Genomic DNA, 20933 nt, shown 5'->3' with positions numbered 1-20933 from the left:
TAATGGATGGGGCTGTGTTCCTGTCTTGCTAGTTGTTTGGTTCAGCACTGTAGCTTGCTGGTCATTGAGTGATGCTGGGTCTTGATGTTGAGATGGAGATCTCTGAGATATTTTTGCCGTTTGGTATTACGTGGAGCTGGGAGGTCTCTTGTGGACCAGTGTCCTGAAGTTGGCTCTCCCACCTCAGAGGTACGGCCCTGATGCCTGGCTGGAGCACCAAGAGCCTTTCGTCCACACGGCTCAGAGTAAAAGGGAGAAAAAATAGAAAGAAAGAAAGAAAGAAAGAGGCTATAATATAGTGAAGTAAAATAAAGCTATTATAAAGCAAAGCTATACAGACAAAATCTCACCCAGAAGCATATACATATACACTCACAAAAAAAGGAAAAGGGGAAAAATTAATATATCCTGCTCCCAAAGTCCACCTCCTGAATTTGGGATGATTCGTTGTCTATTCTGGTATTCAACAGATGCAGGCACATCAAGTTGTTTGTGGAGTTTTAATCCACTGCTTCTGATGCTACTGGGAGAGATTTCCCCTTCTCTTCTGTGTTCGCACAGCTCCCGGGGTTCAGCTTTGGATTTGGACCCGCCTCTGCATGTAGGTCGCCTGAGGGTGTCTGTTCCCCGCCCAGACAGGACGGGGTTAAAGGAGCAGCTGCTTCGGGGGCTCTGGCTCACCCAGGCCGCGGGGAGGGAGGGGTATAGAGGAGGCGGGGCGAGCCTGCGGCGTCAGAGGCTGGCGTGACGTTGCAGCAGCCTGAGGCGCGCAGTGCGTTCTCCCGGGGAAGTTGTCCCTGGATCACAGGACCCTGGCAGTGGCGGGCTGCACAGGCTCCCGGGAGGGGCGGTGTGGAGAGTGATCTGTGCTCGCACACAGGATTTTTGGAGGTGGCAGCAGCAGCCCCAGCGTCTCTCGCCCGTCTCTGGGGTCTGCGCTGATAACCGCGGCTCGTGCCTGTCTCTGGATTCTGCGCTGTCAGCCGCGGCTCACGCCCGCCTCTGGGGTCCGCGCTGATAGCCGCGGCTCGCGCCAGTCTCTGGAGTTCGTTTAGGCGGCGCTCTGAATCCCCTCTCCTTGCACGCCGCGAAACAAAGAAGCAAGAAAAAGTCTCTTGCCTCTTCGGCAGCTGCAGACTTTTTCCCGGTCTCCCTCCCAGCCAGCTGTGGCGCGCTAACCCCTTCAGGCTGTGTTCATGCCGCCAACCCCAGTCCTCTCCCTGCGATCCGACCGAAGCCGGAGCCTCAGCTCCCAGCCCCGCCCGCCCTGGCAGGTGAGCAGACAAGCCTCTCGGGCTGGTGAGTGTTGCTCGGCGCCGAGCCTCCGTGCGGGAATCTCTCCGCTTTGCCCTCCGCACCCCTGTTGCTGCGCTCTCCTCCGTGGCTCCGAAGCTTCCCCCCTCTGCCACCCGCAGTCTCTGCCCACGAAGGTCCTTCCTAGTGCATGGAAATCTTTCCTCCTTCACAGCTCCCTCCCACTGGTGCAGGTGCCATCCCTATTCTTTTGTCTCTGTTATTTCTTTTTTCTTTTGCCCTACCCAAGTACGGGGGGAGTTTCTTGCCTTTTGGGAGGTCTGACGTTTTCTGCCAGCGTTCAGTGGGTGTTCTGTAGGAGCAGTTCCACGTGTAGATGTATTTCTACTGTATCTGTGGGAAGGAAGGTGATCTCCGCATCTTACTCTTCCGCCATCTTCTCCCCAACCCCCGAGAAGAGTTTCTTTATTCACCATTGAGTCACCTGTGCCTTGCCCCTTGTAGGCTCTTAGTAAACATTTTTGGAATGGATGGATGTTACTTATAGCTGCACAAAAAATCACCCCAAAACTTAGTGGCTTAAGATAAAGCAATACCTATCATTTTATCATGATCTCTCATGGTTCTAGAAGTCGGCTGGGCTCAGCTGTAGAAGTGTTTTTTTATTTCTTACTTTAACCTCTCTAGGTTTTTTTTAAAAAATTGGAGTATAGTTGATTTACAATGTTGTGTTTGTTTCAGGTGTACAGCAAAGGGATTCAGAGTATATATATATATATATATATATATATATATATATATATATATATATATATATATATGTTCTTTTTCAGATTATTTTCCACTTTAGGTTATTACAAAATATTGAGTAGAGTTCCCTGTGCTATACAGTAGGTTCTTGTTGGTTACCTGTTTTATATATAGTGGTGTGTAATACCAAACTCCTACTTTATCCCTCCTCCCCACAGTGGTTCTTTTTTTTTTTTTAACATCTTTATTGGAGTATAATTGCTTTACAATCGTGTGTTAGTTTCTGCTTTATAACAAAGTGAATCAGTTATACATATATATATGTTCCCATATCCCCTCCCTCTTGCATCTCCCTCCCTCCCACCCTCCCTATCCCACCCCTCTAGGCGGTCACAAACCACCGAGCTGATCTTCCTGTGCTATGTGGCTGCTTCCCACTAGCTACCTATTTTACATTTGGTAGTGTATATATGGCCATGACACTCTCTCACTTTGTCACAGCTTACCCTTCCCCCTCCCCATATCCTCAAGTTGTGCCCTGTGTTTAGAATGTAGCTTTTAGTAATTTATGCTTGGGGAAACAAATGAATATGTTAAAATTCCACTCTTTACACCACATGCAGTAGTTATTAGTGAAGTCAACATACTGCTTGACTGTCTTCATTATTACTTTATGACTACTTGTGTTTAACTAATAGCTTTTTTTGTTTTATCCTTCCAATGTACTGAAACTTCCAGAATACTCAATACAGCTGTTCCATATAACGACACTGCCCATTAGTTTGATGCATTTGAGCATACATACTAATAGGGACAGTCACAAGGAAAAAATACTTTGTTTTGTTCTTCCCTGGCATTCTTTTTTGAAATAAGAACATTTGCCACTAGTGGATGTGGCATCCCAAATGTAACCAAAGGAAAAATCTCAGAAAAAGACACAGATGATCTCATTGGACTCTGGAGGTACTACTTTCTATATCAGTGGCACTTTCTCCCCAGCTATCTACCTAACTGTTTGCACAGCATAAAAATTAATTTTTCAGGTAATATTTCCATAGCTATAATTAACATCAAGGCTGTAATTTCCTAGTGTGGGCAGATGAAGCGTTGTTCAGCTAAAAATAGATCTGCCTAACAGTCTCTAGATAACCCTGTAGTCCCTTTCTATTGAGATTTTCCTGCAGTGCATGACAGCATGCACGTGCATGCATTATTCATATGCATTCCTGCTTCAGACATTGTCATGCATCATGAATTACACCATGGGGTCCACCTTTTTCTGGGGAGGAGGAGGAAGTATGTTCTTCTCAGACAAATCCTAAATTGGATTTTCTGGACCATAACTGACATTGATGGTTTTGTCCATAATAGACTTGAAAAACAATTTTTCCACCGTGGAATCTGATATTTGTTAGAAAGCTATGTCAATATAAAAGTAGAGATTCATGCTATTGTATTTGAAATTTAATGTCTATTCAATTTCACTGAAATGTTTTCTGAGAGTTCCTATGTGTATGTACAACATCTAGGAAGAGAAAAATTTTAAGCTGCCAAACTACAGTTGTAGCCAAACACTAATCTTTATATATACATATATATTTTAATTGAAGTGTAGTTGACTCATAATATTGTATTAGTTTAAGGCGTACAACATAGTGATGGATATTTTTAAAGATTATATACCCTACAAAGATTCTGTATCTTTTTTTTTTTTAAATTGAAGTATAGTTGATTTACAATATTGTGTCAGTTGCAGGTGTATAGCAAAGTGATTCAGTTACATATATATATATTCAGATTCATTTCCATGATAGGTTATTACATTATAACCTTATTATAATAGGTTATTATTATAGTTCCCTTTGCTATCCAGTAAGTCCTTGTTGTTTATCTATTTTATATATAGTAGTGTGTATCTGTTAATTCTAAACTTCTAATTTATCCCTCCCCTGCTCCTTGCCCCTTTGGTAACCATAAGTTTGTTATCTATGTCTGTGAGTCTATTTCTGTTTTGTAAATAAGTTCATTTGTATAAATTTTTTTTAGATTCCACATATAAGTGATATCATATAATATCTGTCTTTCTCTGTCTGACTTACTTCACATAGTATGACAATCTCTATGTCCATCCATGTTGCTGAAAATGGCAATATTTCATTCTTTTTAATGGCCAAGTAATATTTGATTGTGTATATATACACCATTTCTTTATCATTCATCTGTTAATGAACACTTAGGTTGCTTCCATGTCTTGGTCGTTGTAAATAGTGCTGCAATGAACATTGGGGTGCATGTATCTTTTTGAATTAGAGTTTTTGCCTTTTCTGGATATATTCCAGGAGTGGGATTGCTGGATCATATGGTAACTCTATTTTTAGTTTTTTAAGGAACCTCCATACTGTTTTCCATAGTAACTTCACCAATTTACATTCCTACCGACAGTGTAAGAGGGTTCCCTTTTCTCCACACCCTCTCCAGCATTTATTATTTGTAGACTTTTTGATGATGACCATTCTTAACGGTGTAGATGATACCTCATTCTGATTTTATTTGCATTTCTCTAATAATTAGAGATGAGTATCTTTTCATGTGCCTGTTGGCCATCTGTATGTCTTCTTTGGAGAAATGTCTATATTGGTTTTCTGCCCATTTTTTGATTGGGTTGTTAGGGTTTTTAAAAAAAATTGAGCTGTATGAGCTCTTTATATATTTTGGAAATTAAGCCCTGATCGGTCACATCATCTGCAAATATTTTCTCCCAGTCCATAGGTTGTCTTTTCTTTTTGTTTGTGGTTTCCTTTCCTGTGCAAAAGCTTATAAGTTTGATTAGGTCTCATTTGTTTATTTTTGCTTTTATTTCTTTTGCCTTGGGAGAATGACCTAAGAAAACATTTGTGTCAGAGAATGTTTTGCCTATGTTCTCTTCTAGGAGTTTTATGGTATCAAATCTTGTATTTAAGTCCTTAAGCCATTTTGAGTTTATTTTTATGTATGGTGTGAGGGTGTGTTCTAACTTCATTAATTTATATGTGGCTGTCTAGATTTCCCAACACCACCTGCTGAAGAGACTGTCTTTTCTCCATTGTGTATTCTTGCCTCCTTTGTCAAAGATTAATTGACCATAGGTGTGTGGGTTTATTTCTGGGCTCTCTATTCTGTTCTATTCATCCATATGTCTGTTTTTGTGCCAATGCCCCGCTGTTTTGATTATTATAGCTTTGTAGTATTGTCTGAATTCTGGAAGGGTATGCCTCCTGCTTTGTTCTTTTTCCTCAGGATTGTTTTGGCAATTGGGAGTCTTTTGTGGTTCCATGTAAATTTTAGGATTATTTGACCTAATTCTATGAAAACTGTCATGGGTAATGTGATAAGGATTGCATTAAATGTTTAGACTGCTTTGGGTAGTAAGGCCATTTTAACAATATTAATTCTTCCAATCCAAGAGCATGGGATATCTTTCCATTTCTTTGTATTATCTTCAGTTTCCTTTATCAGTGTTTTATAGTTCTTTGTGTATACGTCTCTCACCTCCTAGGTCAGGTTTTATTCCTAAATTTCTTTGTTTTTTCATTTTTTTTATGTGGTTTTAAAGGGGATTCTTTTTTTTTACTTTCTTTTTCTGATATTTCATAGTGTAAAGAAATGCAATAGATTTCTGTATGTTAATCTTGAATCCTGCTACGTTGCTGAATTTATCAGTTCTAATAGTTTTTTTGTGTGGAGTCTTTAAGGTTTTTTATATAGAGCATCATGTCATCTGCATATAATGACAATTTTACCTCTTCCCTTACAAGTGGATAAAAGCCTCTGTATCTTGATTCATTAGTAGACTCTGCTTAATTTGATTTCTTTTAGTCTTACACTATTAATTCTATTTTAATTTATCTAATTATGCAGAGAAATGAGTACCCAAAACTTAGATATAACAACTACAATGAAAGAAGTACACAAGTTAGATAGTGACAGTGTATCAAGAGATTGTAAATCAACAATATTTAATTTCTTTATACCATTCTTTGGTCCTAAAATTTAATGATTTAATGAAAATTTTAAAGTGTTATAAAATTTATTAAAGTTAATAGGGGAGAAACATCTAGAAGTAGATTCTGATTTTTTAATTTTTGGAGACTTTTAGAAGCTCAAAATAATCTGTGATAAAGAGGAATGATTATAAAGGAGGTGAAAGAAGGAGAATATTAAGGAATATTTATGTCCACTAGAAGTGCTGCCATGAACAAATGGCAAGGCAAATCCTAATATTCTTATTCTCTTCTAATCTAAAAAGTTGTAGAAAGCTCATTCCCCCTGCTGACTTTACCTAAAATCCATTTGGAAATGTTCCTGTAGTTATAATTGGCTTTGTGCAATCCCTGCCTCACCACCACATGGCTCAGTGCCTGGCATGTATTAAGTACTTAGTAAATGTTAAACGTTTTATTACTAGAATGTTTCATTTATATTGTATGGAGCTGTATGATTTTAGCAGAAAATGTTATATTCATGAATATTCTGGATTCAGCTTGTTCCTAATAAATTTATAGAACACTTTAATGTATCCCTGAGGAAAAAACAAGAGAAAAAAATTTTCCTTATTTTATTATGGATACAGTTGTTGGTCAATTAAGATAACCTTCAAAATGGTTTCTAAATAAGTAAAAAATTGTCCTTTAAAGTTAATTCCTCTGATTCTAACTAATTAAGAGTTTAGAAATAAGATTTAGAAGCGGAATATAATATATGTAAACAAGGAGATGATGATTTGCTTTTTAAACTGGAGAGTATTGGTCCCAACTCCAAAAGGCATATGGAACTTAGTTCTTACTTAGAGGCCTAAAAGCCTTTCTTCCTCCCTCCCTCCCTTCTTCTCTCCCTTCCTTCCTTCCTTCTCTCCCTTTCTTTCTTCCTTCCTTTCTTTCTTTCTCTCTCTCTCTTTCTTTCTCTTTCTTTCTTTCTTTCTTTCTTTCTTTCTTTCTTTCTTTCTTTCTTTTTCTTTCTTTCTTGTATAGTTGATTTACAGTATTATATTAGTTTCAGGTGTAGAGCATAGTGATTCAGTAGTTTTACAGATTATACTCCAGTAAAAGTTATTACAACATAACAGCTTTAATTCTCTGTGCTATACAATATATCCTTGTTCCTTTTCTATTTTACACATAGAAGTTTGTATCTTTTAATCCCATATGTCTAATTTGCCCCTCCCCCTTTCCCTCTCCCTTTGATAACCACTAGTTTGTTTTCTATAGCTGTGAGCCTCTTTCTGTTTTGCATATATACTCCTTTGTATTATTTTTTACATTCTACATATAAGTGATATCATATAGTCCTTGTCTTTCTCTGACATTTCAATAAGAATAATACTCTCTAGGTTCATTCACATTGCTGCAAATGGCAGAATTTCATTCTTTTTTATGACTAATATTCCACTGAATATATATATATATATATACCACTTCTTCTTTATCCATTTGTCTGATGATGGGCACTTGAGTTGCTTGCATATGTTTGCTATTCTATATAGTGCTGCTATGAACATTGGGGTGCATGTATCTTTTCAAATTAGTGTTTTCATTTTTGGGGGATATATACCCGTGACTGGAATTGCTGGATCATGTGATAGTTCCATTTTTAGGTTTTTGAGGAATCTCCATACTGTTTTCCATAGTGGCTGCACCAGTTTACTTTCCCACCAACAATGTACAAGGGTTCCCTTTTCTCTGTATTCTCACCATTTGTTATTTGTAGACTTTTTGATGATAGTCATTCTGAAAAGTGTGAGGTGATATCTCATTGTTGTTTTGATTTACATTTCTCTAGTTAGTGATGTTGAACATCTTTTCATGTACCAGTTTGCCATCTGTATATCTTTTTTGAAAAAATGTCTATTCAAGCCTTCTGCCCATTTTTTAATTGAGCTACTTGTTTTTTTGATATTGCATTTTAAGAGCTTTTTACATATTTTGGTTATTAACCCCTTGTCAGTCATATCATTTGCAAATATTTTCTCCCATTCTATAGGTTGTCTTTTCATTTTGCCAATGGTTTCCTTTGCTGTGCAAAAACTTTTAAGTTTAATTAGGTCCTATTTGTTTATTTTTGCTTTCATTTCTTTTGCCTTAGGAGACAGATCCAAAAAAATATTGCTCTGTTTTAAATCAAAGAGTGTGCTGTTTATATTCTCTTCTAGGAGTTTTATGATTTCCATTCTTACATTTAAGTCCTTAATCCACTTTGAGTTTTGGATTTTTTTTTTTTTGATATGGTGTAAAATAATGTTCTAATCTCACTATTTTACATGTAGCTGTTTAGTTTTCCCAGCAACACTTGTTGAAGAGGCTGTCTTTTCTCCATTGTGTATGGTTGTATGCTTGGTTGTAGATTAATTGACCAAAAATGCATGGGTTTATTTCTGGGCTTTCTATTCTGTTCCATTGATCTATGTGTCTGTTTTTGTGCCAGTACCATGCTGTTTTGATTACCATAGCTTTGTAGTATAGTCTGAAATCTGGGAGGGTGATACCTTCAGTTTTGTTCTTTTTACTCAAGACTGCTTTGGCAGTTGGGGGTCTTTTGTTGTTCTGTATGAATTTTAGTGTTATTTGTTCTAGTTCTGTGAAAAATATCCTGGGTATCTTGGTGGGGACTGTATTAAATCTGTAGATTGCTTTGGGTAGTATGACCATTTAAAAATATTCAGTATTAATTCTTCCAGTCCAAGAGCATGAGATATATTTCCACTTCTTTGTATCATCTTCGGTTTCCTTTATCAATGTTTCATAGTTTTCAGAGTATGGGCTTTTCACCTCATTGGTTAAGTTTATTCATGGTATTTTATTCTTTTTGATGTGATTTTAAATGGGATTGTTTTCTTTACTTTATCTTTCTGATAGTTCACTCTTAGTGTATAGAGACAAAACAGATTTTTGTATATTAATCATGTATCCTGCTACTTTGCTGAATTCATTTATTAGTTCTAATATTTTTTTGGTGGAGACTTTAGCGTTATCTGTATACAGTATCATGTAATCTGCAAATAGTGACAATTTTACCACTTCCCTTCAAATTTGGATGTCTTTTATTTCTTTTCCTTGTCTGATTACTGTGGCTAGGATTTCCAATATTATGTTAAATGGAAATGGCAAGAATGTGCATCCTTGTCTTGTTCCTGAATTTAGAGGAAAAGCTTTCAGTTTTTCACCATTGAGTATAATGTTGGCTGTGAGTTTGACCTAAATGGCCTTTCTTATGATGAGATATGTTCCCTCTCTTCTCCTTTGATGATAGTTCTAATCATGAATGCATGTTGAGTTTTGTCAAATGATTTTACTGTGTCTATTGACATGATCATGTGATTTTTATCCTTCCTTTTGTTAATGTGCTATTACATTGCTTGATTTTCAAATGTTGAAACATCCTTGTGACCCTGGAATATATCCAGCTTTATCATGATGTATGATCCTTTTTATATATTGTTGGATTTGATTTGCTAATATTTTGTTGAGGAATTTTGCATGTTCATTGCAGATATTGTCCTGTAATTTTCTTTTTTTGTTGTTGTTGTGTCTTTGTCTGGTTTTGGTATCAGGGTAATGGTAGTCTCAAATTAATTTGGGAGTGTTCTCTCCTTTTCAATTTTTTGGAATAGTTTGAGAAGGATAGGTATAAGCTTTTCTTTATATGTTTGGTAGAATTCCCAAGTGAAGCCATCCGGTCCTGCACTTTAAACTTTTGGGAGTTTTTAAAATTACAACTTTGATTTCACTACCAGTGATTGGTCTGTTCAAATTGTCTGTTTCTTCTTGATTTAGTTATGGCAGTTTGTATGTTTCCAGAAATTTGTTCATTTCTTCTAAGTTGTCCAGTTTGTTGGTATATAGCTGTTTGTAATATTCTCTTGTGTTTTTTGTATCTCTGTGGTATCAGTTGTTATTTCCCACCTTTCATTTCTTATTTTATTTGGGTTCTCTTTTCTTCTTGGTGAGCCTGGCTAATGGTTTATCAATTTGCTTATATTTTCAAAAAAAATCTTTTGGTTTCTTTGATATTTTCTCTTTTTTTTTTTCACTATTCTATTTATTTTCTCACTGATCTTTATTATTTTCCTTCTTCTGCTGACTTTGAGCTTTGTTTGTTCTTTTTCTAATTCTTTTAGGTGGTAAGTTATGTTGTTTCTTTGAGATTTTTCTTGTTTCTTGAGAAAGGCCTGTACTGTTGTAAACTTCCCTCTTAGAACTGCTTTTGGTGCATCCCATAGATTTTGGAATGTTGTGTTTCCATTTTCATTTGTCTTGAGGTATTTTCTGATTTCTTCATTGATGTTTTTATTGACACATTGGTGTGTTAGTTGCATGCTGTTTAGTTTCCATGTGTTTGTTTTCCAATTTTTTCTTTTTTGTAATTTATTACTAACTTCATACTGTTGTGGTTGGAAAAAATGCTTGATATGATTTCTATCCTCTTAAATTTATTGCTACTTGTTTTGTGACCTAGCATGTTATTTATTCTAGAGAATGATTGCTGTGCACTTGAAAAGAATGTGTATTCTACTGGTTTTGAATGTAATGTCCTGTAGATATCTATTAAGTCCCACTGATCTATTGTGTCACTTAAGACCGCTGTTGTTTCATTGATTTTCTGTCTGAATGATCTACCCACTGATATAAATGGGGTGTTAAAGTCCCATTACTATTCTTGTATTCTTGTCAATTTCTCCATTTATATCTGTTAGTATTTGCTTTATATATTTAGGTGCTCCTGTGTTGGGTGCATATATGTTAGTATAAGATCCTCTTCTTATATTTATCCCTTTATCATTGTATAATGCCCTTCTTTGTCTTTCTTTATGGCCTTTGTTTTAAAGTCTATTTTGTCTGGCATGAGTTATTGCTAGCCCCACTTTCTCGTAGTTTCCATTTGTATGAAATATCTTTTTCCATCCTCTCACTTTCATTCTCTTTGTGTTTTTAGCCCTGAAATGAGTCTCTTGTAGGCAGCATATTGAAGGGTGTAGTTTTTTTTTTTTTAAATCCAATCAGCCACCCTATGTTTTTTGTTGTTGTTGTCATTGTTGGTTTTAGTTCTGTAACTTATATTTGTGTAACTAACATTTACTGTGCATTTGTAACATGTCAAACACCATTCTAAGCACTTTACCTGCATTCAGACTTTGATTGTCACAACAGGTAAGTAATATTATTATCCCCATTTTATAGATGAGGAAACCAAGGCATAGAAAATTGCATGTACAGCTTCTCAAGTACACAGCTAACAAGCATCTGACTCAGGTTTCAAATCTAGGCAGTCTGAGTCCAAAGCCCACACTAATGAACACTGTGCTATTCTGCTTGGCCTGGGTATGAAAAGGTAAATGGAGCATGATTCCAGGCATAAAGGAATTCTTAGCCTATAAAATTTAGACATATAAATAATTATACAACATGGGAATAGTACAGAGGCTTGGATGACACTGGATCCTATTCCTTCATGTGTAAGCAAGGGCATTGCTCCTTTTGTCTCCTGCATGATCAAGTTTTCTTTCTCTATGAATATTCTCATTAGCATACAAGTATACTATAAAATCTCTCAATATAAAAAACTTTTAATCTCCTATCCTTTTCTAGTCACTCTCCTTATTTTCCTGCTTAAAAATAAAAAACAACAAAACAAAATCAAACAAACAAACAAGTAAAAACCAACTAACCAGCCTTGGAGGAGTTTTCTTTACTATCTCACTTTCCAGCTGCATGACTTGTGGGATCCTAGTTCCCCAACCAGGGCTTGAACCTGGCCCCCCTGCAGTGGAAGTGCAGAGTGGTAACAACTGGACTGCCAGGGTATTCCCCCATTCCCTCTCAATCCCATTTCAATCAGATTATTCTCTCTACCATGGCTAAGAAATGGTATTCATTTATGTCACCAAAGATTATCATGTTCCCAATGCCAGTGAGCAATTCTCAGTCCTCTTCTGTATTTTCTCTGCAAGATTTGATATTGCAGATCACTTCCTCCTTCTTGCAACCTTCTCTTCCTTGTCTTGCCAGAAACAACATTCTACTTATTTTCCTCCTACTTCACTGGCCTCTCCATTTTAGCCTTCTCTGCTGGACTCAGACCTCAGAACTTACCTCTACTATTTTGACACTTTTACTATGTGATCTCAGTTTTTCCCATGGTGGGAATACTTGCCACATTTGATCAAATCTAAGCCACAAATTGTTTCACATTTTACATTTCTGGAACAAGACACATCCTAAAATAGTTGTCATCATCCAGGCAGTGGTCTTGACTTAGTCTTCCTTGCTGACACTGTGAGAACCTAGTCATTGCTGTTAAAATTATCTTAATTCAATAGAGATTTGTGGATTAATGATACTACCCATGTTGGGTTTAATGTGGTTTAAAATGAACTTAAAAATTAATACTGTGATTTGGCATTAAAAGAAGATTATTTTTACGTTTGCAGAAAACCATGGAAATAGAACAATGTGAAGGAATATGTACTGACAAAACTTCAATTTCTTCTTTCAAAGCAATAACCAAGTGCATTATAAATCTTTAGAGAGTAAGATGGCTTCAAGAAAAGCTCTTTTATATATATACTATATATATAGGAATATAGTTGCTTTACACTTCTGTGCCAGTTTCTGCTGTACAGCAAAGTGAATGAGCCATACGTATACATATATATCCCCTCTTTTTTTGATTTCCTTCTGAGTTAGGTCACCACAGAGCACCGAGTAGAGTTCCCTGGGCTATGCAGTAGGTTCTGATTAGTTATCTATTTTACACACAGTAGTGTATATATGTCTATCCCAATCTCCAAATTCATCCCAAACCCTCCCGTTTCTCCCTTGGTATCCATAAGTTTGTTTTCTATGTATGTGTCTGTATTTCTGCTTTTCAAATAAGATTATCTGTACCATTTTTCTAGATTCCATATATATGCATTAATATAGGATATTTGCTTTTCTCTTTCTGACTTACTTCACTCTGTATGACAGTCTCTAGGACTGTCCACGTCTCTGAAAATGACACAATTTCATCCCTTTTTATGGCTAAGTAATATTCCATTGTATATATGTACCACATCTTCTTTATCCATTCCTCTGTTGATGGACAATGGACAATTGCTTCCATGTCCTGGCTATTGTAAATAGCATTGCTATGAGCATTGGGGTGCATGTATCTTTTTGAATTATGGTTTTCTCTGGGTACATGCCCAGAATTCGGATTGCTGGGTCAAATGGTAGTTCTATTTTTAGTTTTTTAAGGAACCTCCATATTGTTCTCCATAGTGGCTGTATCAATGTATATTCCCACCAACAGTGTAAGAGGGTTCCCTTTCTCCACACCCTCTCCAGCATTTATTGTTTGTGGATTTTTTGATGATGGATATTCTGACCAGTGTGAGATGATACCTCATTGTAGTTTTGATTTGCATTTCTATAATAATTAGTGATGTTGAGCAACTTTTCATGTGTTTGTTGGCCATCTGTATGTCTTCTGTGGAGAAATGTCTATTTAGGTCTTCCACCCATTTTTTTTTTTTAAACATCTTTATTGGAGTATAATTGCTTTACAATGGTGTGTTAGTTTCTGCTTTATAACAAAGTGAATCAGCTATACATATACAAATATCCCCATATCTCCTCCCTCTTGCATCTCCCTCCCTACCTCCCTATCCCACCCCTCTAGGTAGTCACAAGGCACCTAGATGATCTCCCTGTGCAATGCGGCTGCTTCCCACTAGCTATCTATTTTACATTTGGTAGTACATAAAGTCCATGCCACTCTCTCACTTCGTCCCAGCTTATCCTACGCCCTCCCCCCATGTCCTCAAGTCCATTCTCTACATCTGCATCTTTATTCCTGTCCTGCCTCTAAGTTCTTCATAGCCATTTTTTTTTTAAGATTCCATATATATGTGTTAGCATATGGTATTTGTTTTACTCTTTCTGACTTACTTCACTCTGTATGACAGACTCTAGGTACATCCACCTCACTACAAATAACACAATTTCATTTCTTTTTATGTCTAAGTAATATTCCATTGTATATATGTGCCACATCTTCTATATTCATTCATCTGTTGTTGGACACTTAGTTTGCTTCCATGTCTTGGCTATTGTAAATAGAGCTGCAATGAACATTGTGGCACATGTCTATTTTTGAGTTATGGTTTTCTTAGGGTACATGCCCAGTAGTGGGATTGCTGGGTCATATGGTAGTTCTATATTTAGTTTTTTAAGGAACCTCCATACTGTTCTCCATAGTGGCTCTATCAATTTACATTCCCACCAACAGTGCAAGAGAGTTCCCTTTTCACCACACCCTCTCCAGCATTTATTGCTTGTAGAGTTTTTGATGATGACCATTCTGACTGGTGTGAGGTGATACCTCATTGTAGTTTTGATTTGCATTTCTCTAATGATTAGTGATGTTGAGCATCCTTTCATGTGTTTGTTGGCAATCTGTATATCTTCTTTGGAGAAATGTCCATTTAGGTCTTCTGCCCATTTTTGGATTGGGTTGTTTGTTTTTTTGATATTGAGCTTCATGAGCTGTTTGTAAATTTGGGAGATTAATTCTTTCTCAGTTGCTTCATTTGCAAATATTTTCTCCCATTCTGAGGGTTGTCTTTTCATCTTGTTTATGGTTTCCTTTGCTGTGGAAAAGCTTTTAAGTTTCATTAGATCCCATTTGTTTATTTTTGTTTTTATTTCCATTTCTCTAGGAGGTAGGTCAAAAAGGACCTTGCTGTGATTTACATCATAGAGTGTTCTGCCTATGTTTTCCTTTAAGAGTTTGATAGTGTCTGGCCTTACATTTAGGTCTTTAATCCATTTTGAGTTTATTTTTGTGTATGGTGTTAGGGAGTGCTCTAACTTCAAACTTTTACATGTAACTGTCCTGTTTTACCAGCACCACTTATTGAAGAGGCTGTCTTTTCTCCATTGTATATTCTTACCTCTTTTATCAAAAATAAGGTGACCATATGTGTTTGGGTTTATCTCTGGGCTTTCTTTCCTGTTCCATTGATATACATTTCTGTTTTTGTGCCAGTATCATACTGTCTTGATTACTGTAGCTTTGTAGTATAGTCTGAAGTCTGGGAGCCTGATTCCTCCAGCTCCATTTTCCTTTCTCAAGATTGTTTTGACTATTCGGGGTCTTTTGTGTTTCCATAGAAATTGTGAAATTTTTTGTTCTAGTTCTGTGAAAAATGCCATTGGTAGCTTGATAGGGATTACATTGAATCTGTAGATTGCTTTGGGTAGTACTGTCATTTTCACAATGTTCTTTCTTCCATTCCAAGAACATGGTATATCTCTCCATCTGTTTGTATCATCTTTAATTTCTTTCATCAGTGTCTTATAATTTTCTGCATACAGGTCTTTTGTCTCCTTAGGTAGGTTTATTCCTAGGTATTTTATTCATTCTGTTGCAATGGTAAATGGGAGTGTTTCCTTAATTTCTCTTTCAGATATTTCATCAGTAGCGTATAGGAATGGAAGAGATTTCTGTGCATTAATTTTGTATCTTACTACTTTACCAAATTCATTGATTAGCTCTACTAGTTTTCTGGAAGAGTCTTTAGGATTCTCTATGTATAGTATCATGTCATCTGCAAACAGTGACAGCTTTAATTCTTTTGTGATTTGGATTCCTTTTATTTCTTTTTCTTCTTTAATTGCTGTGGCTAAAACTTCCAAAACTATGTTGAATAATAGTGGTGAGAGTGGGCAACCTTGACTTGTTCCTAATCTTAGTGGAAATGGTTTCAGTTTTTCACCATTGAGAAGGATGTTGGCTGTGAGTTTGTCATATGTGATTTTTATTATGCTGAGATAAGTTCCCTCTATGCCTACTTTTTGGAGGGTTTTTATCATAAGTGGGTGTTGAATTTTTCTGAAAGCTTTTTCTGCCTCTATTGAGATGATCATATGGTTTTTCTCCTTCAATTTGTTAATATGGTATATCACATTGATTGCTTTGTGTATAGTGAATCCTTGCATTCCTGGGATGAACCCCACTTGATCATGGTGTATGATCCTTTTAATGTGCTTTTGGATTCTGTTTGCCAGTATTTTGTTAAGGATTTTTGCATCTATGTTCATCAGTGATATTGGCCTGTAGTTTTCTTTCTTTGTGACATCATTTTCTGGTTTTGGTATCAGGGTGATGGTGGCCTCATAGAATGAGTTTGGGAGTGTTCCTCCCTCTGCTATATTTTGGAAGAGTTTGAGAAGGATAGGTGTTAGCTCTTCTCTAAATGTTTGATAGAATTCACCTGTGAAGCCATCTGGTCCTGGGCTTTTGTTTGTTGGAAGATTTTTAATCACAGTGTCAATTTCAGTGCTTCTGATTGGTCTGTTTATATTTTCTATTTCTTCCTGGTTCAGTCTCAGAAGGTTGTGCTTTTCTAAGTATTTGTCCATTTCTTCCAGTTGTCCATTTTATTGGCATAGAGTTGCTTGTAGTAATTTCTCATGATCGTTTGTATTTCTGCAGTGTCAGTTGTTACTTCTTCTTTTTCATTTCTAATTCTATTGATTTGAGTTTTCTCCCTTTTTTCTTGATGAATCTGGCTAATGGTTTATCAATTTGGTTTATCTTCTCAAAGAACCAGCTTTTAGTTTTATTGATCTTTGCTATCACTTCCTTCATTTCTTTTTCATTTATTTCTGTTCTGATCTTTATAATTTCTTTCCTTCTGCTAAGTTTGGGGTTTTATTGTTCTTCTTTCTCTTATTGCTCTAGGTGTAAGGTTAGGTTGTTTATTTGAGACGTTTCTTGTTCCTTGAGGTAGTATTGTATTGCTATAAACTTCCCTCTTTGAACTGCTTTTGCTTCATTCCATAGGTTTTGGGTTGTCTTGTTTTCATTGTCATTTGTTTCTATGTATTTTTTGATGTCCTCTTTGATTTCTTCAGTGATCTCTTGGTTATTAAGTAATGTGTTGTTTAGGCTCCATGTGTTTATATTTTTTACAGATTTTTTTCCTGTAGTTGATATCTAGTCTTCCAGCATTGTGGTTGGAAAAGATAACTGATACAATTTCAATTTTCTTAAATTTATTGAGGCTTGATTTGTGACCGAAGATATGATGTATCTTGGAGAATATTCCATGAGCACTTCAGAGACAGTATATTCTGTTGTTTTTGGATGGAATGCCCTATCAATATCAATTATGTCCATCTTGTTTAATGTATCATTTAAAGCTTGTGTTTCCTTGTTTATTTACATTTTGGATGACCTGTCCATTGGTGAAAGTGAGGTGTTAAAATCCCCTACTATGATTGTGTTACTGTTGATTTCCCCTTTTATGGTTGTTAGCATTTGCCTTATGTATTGAGGTGCTCCTATGTTGGGTGCATAAATATTTACAATTGTTATATCTTCTTCTTGGATTGATCCCTTGATCATTATGTAGTGTCCTTCTTTGTCTCTTGTAATAGTCTTTATTTTAAAGTCTATTTTGTCTGATATGATAATTGCTACTGCAGCTTTGTTTTGATTTCCATTTGCATGGAATATCTTTTTCCATCCCCTCACTTTCAGTCTGTATGTGTCCCTACGTCTGAAGTGGGTCTCTTGTAGACAGCATATATATAGGTCTTGTTTTTGTATCCATTCAGCCAGTCTGTGTCTTTTGGTTGGAGCTTTTAATCCATTTATATTTAAGGTAATTATCGATATGTATGTTCCTATTACCATTTTCTTAATTGTTTGTGTTTTGTTATTGTAGGTCTTTTCCTTCTCTTGTGATTCCTGCCTAGAGAAACTCCTTTAGCATTTGTTGTAAAGCTGGTTTTGTGGTGCTGAATTCTCTTAGCTTTTGCTTGTCTGTAAATGTTTTAATTTCTGTGTCGAATCTGAATGAGATCCTTGGTGGATAGAGTATACTTGGTTGTAGCTTTTTCCCTTTCATCCCTTTAAATATGTCCTGCCACTCCCTTCTGGCTTGCAGAGTTTCTGCTGTAAGATCAGCTGTTAAATTTATGGGGATTCACTTGTATGTTATTTGCTCTTTTTCCCTTGCTGTTTTAATATTTTTTCTTTGTATTTAATTTTTGATAGTTTGATTAATATGTGTCTTCACGTGTTTCTCCTTGGGTTTATCCTGTATGGGACTCTCTGTGCTTCTGGGACTTGATTTACTATTTCTTTTCCCATATTAGGGAAGTTTTCAACTATAATCTCTGCAAATATTTTCTCAGTCCATTTCTTTTTCTCTTCTTCCTCTGGGGTTCCTGTAATTCAAATGTTGTTGCATTTAATGTTGTACCAGAGGTCTCTGAGGGTGTCCTCAATTCTTTTCATTCTTTTATCTTTATTCTGCTCTGGAGTAGTTATTTCCACTATTTTGTCTTCCAGGTCACTTATCCGTTCTTGTGTGTCAGTTATTCTGCTATTGATTCCTTCTAGAGAATTTTAAATTTCATTTATTGTGTTTTTCATCATTGTTTGTTTGCTCTTTAGTTCTTCTAGGCCTTTGTTAAACGTTTCTTTTATATTCTCCATTCTATTTCCAAGAATTTGCATCATCTTTACTATCATTACTCTGAATTCTTTTTCAGGTAGACTGACTATTTCCTCTTCATTTGTTTGGTCTGTGGGTTTTTACCTTGCTCCTTCTTCTGCTGTGTATGTATCTGTCTTCTCATTTTGCTTAACTTACTGTGTTTGGGGTCTCCTTTTCACAGGGTGCAGGTTTGTAGTTCCCATTGTTTTTTGTGTCTGCCCCCAGTGGCTATGGTTGGTTCAGTGGGTTATGTAGGCTTCCTGGTGGAGGGAACTAGTGCCTGTGTTCTAGTGGATGAGGCTGGATCCTGTCTTTTTGGTGAGCAGGACCATGTCCGGTGGTGTGTTTTGGGGTGTCTGTGACCTTATGATTTTATGCAGCCTCTTTGCTAATGGGTGGGGTTGTGTTTCTATCTTGCTAGTTGTTTGTCATAGGGTGTCCAGCACTGTCTCTTGCTGGTCATTGAGTGGAGCTGGGTCTTAGCATTGAGATGGAGCTCTCTGGGAGAGCTTTTGCTCTTTGATATTACGTGGTGCCAGGAGGTATCTGTCGGACCAATGTCCTGAACTTAGCTCTCCCACCTCAGAGGCACAGGCCTGACAGCAGCCGGATCACCAAGACCCTGTCAGCCACATGGCTCAGAAGAAAAGAGAGAAAAAAAGAAAGAAAAAATTAAAATAAATTAAAATAAAATAAAAGTTATTAACATAAAAAATAAAAAAATAATTATTAAAAATAAATATTAAAAAGTAATAAAAAAAGAAAAAATGAAAGAAAGAAGAGAGCAACCAAAGCAAAAAACAAATTCACCAATGATAATTAGCACTAAAAACTACACTAAAAAAAATAAAAAGAATAAAAAATGGACAGAGAGAACCCTAGGACAAATGGTAAAAAGCAAAGCTATACAGACAAAATCACACAAAGAAGCATACACATACACACTCACAAAAAGAGAAAAAGGAAAAAAAAAAAATATATCATTGCTCCCAAAGTCCAGCACCTCAATTTTTGAATGTTTCATTGTCTATTCAGGTATTCTACAGATACAGGGTACATCAAGTTGATTGTGGAGATTTAATCTGTTGCTCCTGAGGCTGCTGGAAGAGATTTCCCTTTCTGTTTTTTTTCGCACAGCTCCTGGGGTTCAGCTTTGGATTTGGCCCTGCCTCTGCATGTAGGTCTCCTGGGGGCATCTGTTCTTCACTCAGACAGGATGGGGTTAAAGTAGCAGCTGATTAGGGGGCTCTGGCTCACTCAGGCCTGGGGGATGGTGGTGTATGGAATGCGAGGTGAGCCTGCTGTGGCAGAGGCTGGCATGACATTGCAACAGCCTGAGGTGTGCCTTGTGTTCTCCCGGGGAAGTTGGCCCTGGATCACGGGATCCTGGCAGTGGCATGCTGCACAGCCTCCTGGGAGGGGAGGGGAAGTGTGGATAGTGGTCTATGCTGCACACAGGCTTCTTGTTGGCTTCAGCAGCAGTCTTAGCGGTTCATGCCCATTTCTCATGTCCGTGGTAATAGCCGCGGCTCGCACCTGTCTCTGGTGGTGGTTTAGGCAGTGCTCTGAATCCCCTCTCCTCGCGCACCTCAAAAAAATTGTCCCTTGCCTCTTACGCAGGTCCAGACTTTTTCCTGGACTCCCTCCCAGCTAGCTGTGGTGCACTAGCCCCCTTCAGGCTGTGTTCACGCAGCCAACCCCAGTCCTCTCCCTGGGATCTGACCTATGAAGCTGAGCCTCAGCTCCCAGCCACCACCCGCCCCAGTGGGTGAGCAGACAAATCTCTCAGGGTGGTGCGTGCTGGTCAACACTGATCCTCTGTGTGGGAATCTCTCCACTTTGCCCTCTGCACCCCTGTTGCTATGCTCTCCTCCATGGCTCCGAAGTTTCCCCCCACCACTCCACATCTCTGCCAGTGAAGGGGCTTCCTAGTGTGTGGGAACTTTTCCTCCTTCACAGCTCCCTCCCTGAGATGCAGGTCCTCTCCCTATTCTTTTGTCTCTGTTTTTTCTTTTTTCTTTTGACCTACCCAGGTACATGGGGGGTTTCTTGCCTTTTGGGAATTCTGAGATCTTCTGACAGCATTCAGTAGGTATTCTATAGGAGTTGTTCCACATGTAGATGTATTTCTGATGTATTTGTGGGGAGGAAGGTGATCTCCATGTCTTACTCTTCTGCCATCTTGAAGGTCTCCCCCCCCAGTTTTGGATTGGGTTGTTTGTTTTTTTGATATTGAGCTGTATGAGCTGTTTGTATATCTTGGAAATTAATCCCTTCTCAGTTGCTTCTTTTGCAAATATTTTCTTCCATTCTGAGGGTTGTCTTTTCATGTTGTTTATTTTTTGCTTTGCTGTACAAATCTTTTAAGTTTAATTAGGTCTCATTTGTTTATTTCTGTTTTTGTTTT

The sequence above is a fragment of the Balaenoptera ricei genome, chromosome 2, assembly GCF_028023285.1.
Source record: "Balaenoptera ricei isolate mBalRic1 chromosome 2, mBalRic1.hap2, whole genome shotgun sequence".
Lineage (NCBI taxonomy): Eukaryota > Metazoa > Chordata > Mammalia > Artiodactyla > Balaenopteridae > Balaenoptera > Balaenoptera ricei.
This window is presented reverse-complemented; position numbering follows the sequence as displayed.